We start from the raw sequence: 9,744 nt of genomic DNA on the forward strand, positions 1-9,744 counted from the left end.
GTGGTGGGTAGTGGTTCACGGTTCACTTGGCAATCTTTTCATTCTTGTCTTAATTACTGTCTAATCCCACTATTATTATTCGGGTTACTGCAGAGCAGCAGAATATGGTAACACCTATCCACACCACGGCTGAAGTTGGAAACAGGACTGCGGCTCCAGTGACCTCAACAACAAGGATGGACACAGGTGTGTTGCAGAATTCTTCACGATATAAATGTTGTCTTGATATCTGGTTTGCATCTAGTACATGGTCCACAGGTCAGAAGGACAGGGGATTAAGGAAGGAACTGAGAAAGAGAGGATGTTAACATCTGCAGGCAGTAGTTGAAAGGACAGAGGGAGTGATCGTAGAGGCGATGAATCATCCTCATTGAAGATTCAGATGTGAATTAATGTAGTGACTGGGGAGAGGCTTTCTGAGAAAGTGAAGAGTATAAGATGGTGCATGAATCGTGGCGACTCTTGTGTTTGGACTCTGTAGTCGGCACTGTTGGAGTTATTATGGTCCAAGTTGTGCGTCAGAGTCATAGAGGCACACGGCATGGAACACGGCTCTTCAGCCCCACCTTGGACACGTCACACAACATGGCCGATCTACTGTAGTCCCACAAGCCTGTGTAAGGCCCATGTCCCTCTAAACCTAACCTATCCATGTACCAATTTTAACATAAAATCCCCGACTCCACCTGAAACCTATATCATTGTTTCTTGATTCCCCTCCTCTGGGTAAAAGGCTGTGTGTATTAATCTATTATATATTATAGATAGTGTAGCTACTCCTCTCCTGATCCTCGTGTATAGGAGGATGGTCACTGAACTTGTGTACACAAGACAAAGTATCATTGAAGCCATGTAGCATGAGGCCACAGAGAGTGGAGCGATGGTGATGGGTGGGACACACTTGGTTGAAGGAGAGCAATTGCAATGTGTGTCCATTATCCATGAGTAAACAGGGTGGTTCATGCATGTGGAAGATAATCCTAGGGAGATTAGCTGGCATCACCTACAGCGTTGCCTCAGGTGATAAGTGCACCTGCACCTCTTCATCAGTGCGTTTGTCCACTGTGTTTTTGCTATGATATGTTCCCTGTCTGAACACCGGCTACGGAGATGATCACAGTCGACCAGTGCCCTCCCTTCCTGGGTCACACACTGTCCCATCCCCCTGGGGCCCTTTCTCCACGTGTCACACACTGTCCCATCCCCCTGGGGCCCATGCCCCCTGGGCCCCACACTGTCCCATCCCCCTGGGCCCATGCTCCCTGGGCCCCACACTGTCCCATCCCCCTGGGCCCATGCCCCCTGGGTCACACACACTGTCCCATCCCCCTGGGCCCATGCTCCCTGGGCCCCACACTGTCCCATCCCCCTGGGCCCATGCCCCCTGGGCCCCACACTGTCCCATCCCCCTGGGCCCCACACTGTCCCATCCCCCTGGGCCCCACACACTGTCCCATCCCCCTGGGCCCATGCTCCCTGGGCCACACACATTATCCCATCCCCCTGGGCCCATGCTCCCTGGGCCCCACACTGTCCCATCCCCCTGGGCCCATGGTCCCTGGGCCCCACACTGTCCCATCCCCCTGGGCCCATGCTCCCTGGGCCCCACACTGTCCCATCCCCCTGGGCCCATGCCCCCTGGTCCCCACACTGTCCCATCCCCCTGGGCCCATGCTCCCTGGGCCCCACACTGTCCCATCCCCCTGGGCCCATGCTCCCTGGGCCCCACACTGTCCCATCCCCCTGGGCCACACACATTATCCCATCCCCCTGGGCCCATGGTCCCTGGGCCCCACACTGTCCCATCCCCCTGGGCCCATGCTCCCTGGGTCCCACACTGTCCCATCCCCCTGGGCCCCACACTGTCCCATCCCCCTGGGGCCCATGCTCCCTGGGCCCCACACTGTCCCATCCCCCTGGGCCCATGCCCCCTGGGCCCCACACTGTCCCATCTCCCTGGGGCCCATGCCCCCTGGGCCCCACACTGTCCCATCCCCCTGGGCCCCACACTGTCCCATCTCCCTGGGGCCCATGCCCCCTGGGCCCCACACTGTCCCATCCCCCTGGGCCCATGGTCCCTGGGCCCCACACTGTCCCATCCCCCTGGGCCCATGCTCCCTGGGTCCCACACTGTCCCATCCCCCTGGGCCCATGCTCCCTGGGCCACACACTGTCCCATCCCCCTGGGCCCATGGTCCCCACACTGTCCCATCCCCCTGGGGCCCATCCCCCTGGGCCCCACAATGTCCCATCCCCCTGGGGCCCATGCCCCCTGGGCCATACCGTCACATTCTCCCCCGGTCACACACTATCCAACCCTCCCCTGCTCACACGCTGCCTCAGCCTCCCCGATCCTTCAGACTGATTGTAGAATGCAGCCGTAAGCTGGCAGAGAGAAGCGGCATCACACAGCCTGGCAAGTGAGATGGATATTATTGAGGAGGTTTTTTTGATAGGTAGGTGGTTAAAAAAAGGCTAGAGATATCAAATCCAGGTGTTCGACAGAAGGATTGAGTGTTGGAGATTGTGAAAATAAAGAAAGGAATATAGGAGGCAGTGTGGAAGTTAAAAAAAGATTTCAACTTAGAAAATAGATTGAGTGGAACTAAGACAAGCTTTAATCTCCTCCTATTAACTTGTAAAGCCAGGAAAATGCACTACCCTTAATAAACTAACAAACTGTTGAAGTTCCCTTTCCAATAACATAAGCAAGATAAGTTTCATGAATGTCTCCTCGATAATATAAACATTAGACAGATTCAGACACTAGGCACTAACCTTTGTTCTATAAGATTATAATGTATGTCATCAGTAGAAAAAAAACAAAATGCTTGTTCTGCAGAAATATAGCCTTCTCATATAACCATACTAGACTAGGTGGGTCCCGTTGGGTCCCATGTTCACACGGGAGGGCTGGTTCCCCGACGCAATATTCCACCTCTCCACCAATTCTACCTCTCCACCAATTACTTCAACCCAAACAACCATTTGCAGTGCATTTTACTTCAAGCCAACCATATTTTCATTTTCAAAACACATTAAGGGCACTCACAGTTCAGTAGACATGTGTTCAGTGGTATTGAGAGCTCAGAGAGACGTGACCCTCTGGCTTCCTCCATCTTGCAGAGACTGAGTGAGGCACACCACTTCCTGGTTTTATAGTCCCTCCCCTTCCTCCAGCAGGGGCAGCAGAGAGAATGGCAAATTATTTAAAAACATTAATATCTCTCTGATTTTTTATCGATGGGAACAATCCTCTGGTCCCGGAAGGCGGAGGGGGGCTCTGAGCGAGGTGGCCAAAAATGACAGCCGTAGGTGGCGGCGTTCTCTTGGAAATCGCAGCACAGCGAGCCAAAAGCGTTCAAGATCAGACTTTTAGAAATACAGATATGGCTAACCCTTCCTCTGTCAGAAGAACCTGTCAATCTTAAGAAGGAAGAGGCTGTACTATGATCTGTAGATAAGGTATTGCTGAATCGTTGGTTATTGGAGTATATATATGTAATTAGATCACTGCCCCTTTGTGTGGGGATGAGAACTCTGTATAGTCTGTAATCTGCATACTGTAAAGAGTTTTACCACTACCGCCTGGTGAGATAAAGATTGTACTGTATGATCACTGATTTTATTTGCGTTCTTGTCTGTTTAAGAACATTGAACCATAACAGCAGGAAATGGGGAGGGGAGAAATCGGTGCAAAATAGCGGAGAGAGTGGGGGAAATAATGTGGGTATGCGGTTTGGATTGTTACTTAAAATTGGAGAATTCACTGTTCATACCATTGGATTGTAGGCTAGCCAAGCGGAATTTGAGATGCTGTTCCTCCAGTGAGCATGTGTCCAAGGACAGAGAGGTTGCTATGGGAATGGGAAGATAGTTACAATGGTGGGCAATTGGCGAGACAAAGCATCGACTCGGTGACTGTTTTGCCGAACACTTACGCTTTTTCCGGTTGTTAACCATTTTTACTCCTCGTGCAGATTTCTCCCCTCTCCCTTTCCACATACATTAATTCATCTCGCTTCACAATTTGAGACTCTTATTTCCTTTTATTTCACACCTGTCTTTTCATCTCTGGTCTTTCTCCAATTATCAGCCTATCAAAAACTCCCCTCACCTGTATCCACCTTACTTACCAGTCTTTGACCTGTCCCTCCTCTTGTCCACACGTCTCCCCACTCACCGCCACCACAATCAGCCTGAAGAAAGGTCCAGACTTGAAACGTCACCTATCCATATTCTCCAGAGATGATGGTTGACCCACTGAGTTCCCACAGCACATTGTCTTATTCCCATATTCTGTGTTGATCATTCTAATTAGGGGGCAGGAACAGTGAGGATGAGGGTTGCTGTTGTAGCTGGAGCCAAGGGGACTGATTCAGATGGTGTTTAGTTTCTCTCTTTGTACACACAGATCTAACGCCTACATTCTCTGAGCTCCTGACACAGTGGAGCGAGTACCAATTGTTCCAGCTGACAAAATTCTATCGGGAGAGACTGAAACAGGCGATTGAAGAAAGGGTTGAAAGCCTCGGCTTCATGATGAGATGGCAGGAATGTTTCAGTGAACAAGAACACGGGGTAAGTGGAAGGAACACGGTGACTTATGTTTCCTGTCACAGAACCGACGGCATTGGGGGGAAGAGCTAATAGTCAAATCTAAAATGGAGTAGTTCTTCTACAAAAGCATGGTCTAGTAGTCATCGATTCGGTGACTGTTTTGCCGAACACTTACGCTTTTTCCGGTTGTTAACCATTTTTACTCCTCGTGCAGATGTCTCCCCTCTCCCTTTCCACATACATGGCTCATACAAAAGAATGGCTCGGTGCCAAGTCTGAATGACTTTGTAAATTATATGGGGAACAATATGGAGGACAGGTTGTCTTTTCAATAAAGACATTAAGATGGGATCCTGCAGTAATAACATGTGCTTCTTTCAAGGCCATAAAGAAGCCAAGATTGGAAAAATAGCTGACGCTCCATAGATAAGTAATAACTTGTTATTGGATTAGCTTGATTTGGACCCAGCTTTTCCCATATTCTGAAAGTCTACAGAATCTTTCAGTCATGCCATATTCAGACTTGGTAGGAGGGATTTACTGAAAGGAACAATGTATAATTGTGCTAACTTTCCTTTGTTCTGTGAGTGGAGCCCGAGAAGCACTGAGCAACGTTTGTGCTCATTGTAGATCTTTCCATTCCCGTCTGATGAATCAATTAAAGATTGCCATGGTTTACCTTAAACAATTTTGTTGCTATCTGCTGTTGAAGAAACAAACTTTGACACAGTCCGCTCACCTCGCACTGAATAGTGCAATGGAGGCACTGATCTCTGATAGATCTGGTATCAGGAATAAAACCTGTGACCTGGGGATTTCTGAGAATGGTCCATTCTGATCCAGCTGTTCTTCCTACACATGCATCTGAACACAACGGTCAGGGAGCAGTAAACTTGTAAACCCAGAATCAAAAACCATAATACTTCTAAAGTGTCATCAGTTTCATTGGTCACATTTAGCTCAGTTCATTAAACCACAAAGGGCATTATGCACAAGCACAAGGAACTGCAGATACTGGTTTACAAAAACACACACAATGTGCTGCATAAAATAACTCAGTATTTATAGATGCTGTCTGACCTGCTGGATTAATCTAAGATATTAAACTGTTCGTTTATCATTCAATTGACAAATAAAATAAACAAAAGTACATTTGCTAAAATTTACGCTATTAAAAAAATATTCAGCACGTCAGTTATAGAAACATAGAAACGTGGAAAATAGGTGCAGGAGGAGGCCATTCGGCCCTTCGAGCCAGCACCGCCATTCATTGTGATCATGGCTGATCATCCCCTATCAATAACCCGTGCCTGCCTTCTCTCCATATGCCTTGACTGCACTAGCCCCTAGAGCTCTATCTAACTCTCTCTTAAATCCATCCAGTGACTTGGCCTCCACTGCCCTCTGTGGCAGGGAATTCCATAAATTCACAACTCCTCATTGGAGTTTCTCCTCATCTCAGTCCCAAATTGCCACAGATTCACAATTCTCTGGGTGAAAAGGATTTTTCTCACCTCAGTCTTAAATGACCTCCCCTTAATTCTAAGTCTGTGGCCCCTGGTTCTGGACTCGCCCAACATTGGGAACGTTTTTCCTGCATCGAGCTTGTCCAGTCCTTTTATAATTTTATATGTTCTATAAGAACCCCCTCATCCTTCTAAACTCCAGTGAATACAAGCCTAGTCTTTTCAATCTTTCCTCATATGACAGTCCCGCCATCCCAGGGATCAATCTCGTGAACCTACGCTGCAGTGCTTCAATCACAAGGATGTCCATCAAATTAAGAGACCAAAACTGTACACAATACTCCAGATGTGGTCTCACCAGAGCCCTATACAACTGCAGAAGTATCTCTTTACACCTATACTGAAATCCTCTTGTTATGAAGGCCAACATTCTTTCTTCATTAGCTTTCTTCACTGCCTGCTGTACCTGCACGCCAACTTTCAGTGACCGGTGTACAAGGACACCCAGGTCTCGCTGTACCTCCTCCTTACCAAACCTAACCCCATTGAGATAATAACCTTGTTTTTTGGCCACCAAAGTGGATAACCTCACATTTATCTATATTATACTGGATCTGCCATGCATCTGCCCACTCACTCAACCTGCCCAGGTCACCCTGCAACCCCCTAACATCCTCTTCACAGTTCACACTGTCACCCAGCTTTGTGTCATCCGCAAACTTACTGGTGTTGCTCCTAATTCCCTCTTCCAAATCATTAATATATATGGTAAACAGTTGCGGCCCCAACACCGAGCCTTGCGGCACTCCACTCGCCACTGCCTGCCATTCTGAAAATGACCCGTTCATTCCTACTCTTTGCTTCCGGTCTGCCAACCAATGTTCTACCCATGTCAACACCCTACCCCCAATACCATGTGCTCTAATTTACGCATCTGTGGGAAGAGAAGCAGAGTTAATGTGCAGTGAAAGGAGGGGATGCGCTGCAGGAAATGTACAAGAGAGTGATGTCTTTGATCGGGTAAAACTGGGGTAGAGAAAAATAAAAACGTTATCTGGTCAATGAGTGAATGCCGGCTCACACAGGGTAAGAATGTAGATGAAAGAACATAATAGCTTCAAAATGCAGAGCGGGAAGAAATGCAGGTTGGACTGGACACGTCCATGTGAGGCCAAAAGGAATTGGATTAATTTCACATCAATTTCAACACAGCCATCATTGGCCTGAATGGCCTGTTCCCGTGCTGTACTCTGCTGTGTTCTCGGACACTGCCAGGTGTGAAGCGAGATTCCCACTGTCTGGACTCTGGGAGTACACAGTTTGTCAGCACAGTGTCATGGGTGTATGAAGAGGCAGATCAATGCCTGTCACTATGCTCAAAACTACCAGAATATCCCATCACTGAACAGCTAATCCCTCCCCATTAGCATTGTCTCATTCACTTCTCAATATGTTCATTGTTGTTCTTCACAGAGCGTCGCTGAGCTGGTGGTAAAGGGAAACCGCAGAGACAGTTCCATACTCTTCCTCAGTCTGGTGATGGAGAAGGGTAACCGTGCCCGGCGGGTGATGTGGGAATCCTTTGTGAAAATGCAGAATGAATTACCAAAGCTGAACAAAATACTGAAAGAAATCCAGGAGCTCGGTACGGTAAATCAACACACTGAACTGAATATCACATTGAAACACTGGAGTTAACAATGTTATTCAAGTCTGGTTTAATGAATGCTCGTTGATTTAAACAGGTCCTGATCCACAAGAATACATGAACATCATCAGAGGTTTAACTGAATTACCCTCTCATATGGAAGGTGGGTGTTGAAATGTACAGTTCACACCAATGACTTGTTAGAATTGATGTAATACTGAAACTGTTCAGAGCTTTGTAGAATGGGAAATCAGAAGATCAAAGGCTAAGCAATTGTTAGACTGACACGGGGATTCACTATGGATTGCTTCTTTGTTTGTAGATTCAGGTTTAGCTTAGTTTAGTGTATTGTCACTTGTACTGAGGTACGGTGAACAGCTTTTGTTGTGTGTTATCCAGTCAGCAGAAAGACAATACATGATTATAATCGAGCCATTTACAGTATAGATAAACTATGAGGGAATAACGTTTAGTGCAAGGTAAAACGAGGAAAGTCCGATCTAGGATAGTCTGAGTGTAACCAAAGAGGTAGATAGTAGTTCCCAGATCACTCGATCTCTGACATACACTGGAACTATTACACTGCATTAGTTCAACTCCTCCAGGCGTTCATTGTACAAGGTTTTGCAATGTATCAGGTTGTGGAAGAGATCTGTGAAATCCAGTGGTCACCTGGGGGAGAATGTGTGTGTAGTGATTCCCCACACACTCCTGGATGTCCCTGATACACTTGTAACCCACACACTCCTGGATAGAGTCCCTGACACACTGTGTAACCGACACACTCCTGGATGTCCCTGACACACTGTGTAACCCCACACACTCCTGGATGTCCCTGACACACTGTGTAATCCCACACACACCTGGATAGAGTCCCTGACACACTGTGTAACCCCACACACTCCTGGGTAGAGTCCTGATACACTGTGTAATCCCACACACTCCTGGATGTCCCTGACACACTGTGTAACCCCACACACTCCTGGATGTCCCTGACACACTGTGTAACCCCACACACTCCTGGATAGAGTCCCTGACACACTGTGTAACCCCACACACTCCTGGATAGAGTCCTGACACACTGTGTAACCCCACACACTCCTGGATAGAGTCCCTGACACACTGTGTAACCCACACACTCCTGGATAGAGTCCCTGACACACTGTGTAACCCCACACACTCCTGGATAGAGTCCCTGACACACTGTGTAACCCCACACACTCCTGGATAGAGTCCCTGACACACTGGGTAACCCACACACTCCTGGATAGAGTCCCTGACACACTGGGTAACCCCACACACTCCTGGATAGAGTCCCTGACACACTGTGTAACCCCACACACTCCTGGTAGGGTCTTGACATACTGAAAATATGTAGATTCTTAGAACATTCCTGAAAGTCCACAATGTCTGTGGTCTTGAATCACGAGGTTCCCTCCCCCTCCCCCTCCCCCTCCCCCTCCCCTCCCCCTCCCCCTCCCCTCCCCTCCCCCTCCCCTCCCCCTCTCCCTCACCCTCCCATCCCCTCCCCTCCCCTCCCCTCCCTCTCCCTCTCTCTCTCTCCCCTCCCCATCCCCCCTCTCCCCTCTCTCCCTCTCTCCCTCTCTCCCTCTCCTCCTCTCTCCCCCTCCCTCTCTCAACCTCTCTCTCCCTCTCTCTCCCACTGTACCTCTCTCCGTCTCTCTCTTCCTCTCTCCTCTCTCTCTCCCTCTCTCTCTCTCTCTCCTTCTCTCTCTCTCTCTCTCTCCCTCCCCCCCCTCTCTCTCTCTCTCTCTCTCTCCCCCCCTCTCTCTCTCTCTCTCTCTCTCTCTCTCTCTCTCTCTCTCTCTCTCTCTCTCTCTCCCTCTCTCCCTCTCTCCCCTCTCTCTCGCTCTCTCCCCCTCCCCACCCCCCTCTCCCCCAATGCCCTTTTATTGAAGGGCATTGAACTCATTCTTGTAATCATGAATGTTGAGTTTTGAGTTGAGCCATCTAACATTGTGTGCATTATCTGCCTTTTCCCATGCAAGATGTTCAACAGAAACACAAGGAGACACTGAAGGCACAGACTGAAACACTGAGTGTGAACAC

Source organism: Amblyraja radiata, unplaced genomic scaffold (genome assembly GCF_010909765.2).
Source record: "Amblyraja radiata isolate CabotCenter1 unplaced genomic scaffold, sAmbRad1.1.pri S145, whole genome shotgun sequence".
NCBI lineage: Eukaryota > Metazoa > Chordata > Chondrichthyes > Rajiformes > Rajidae > Amblyraja > Amblyraja radiata.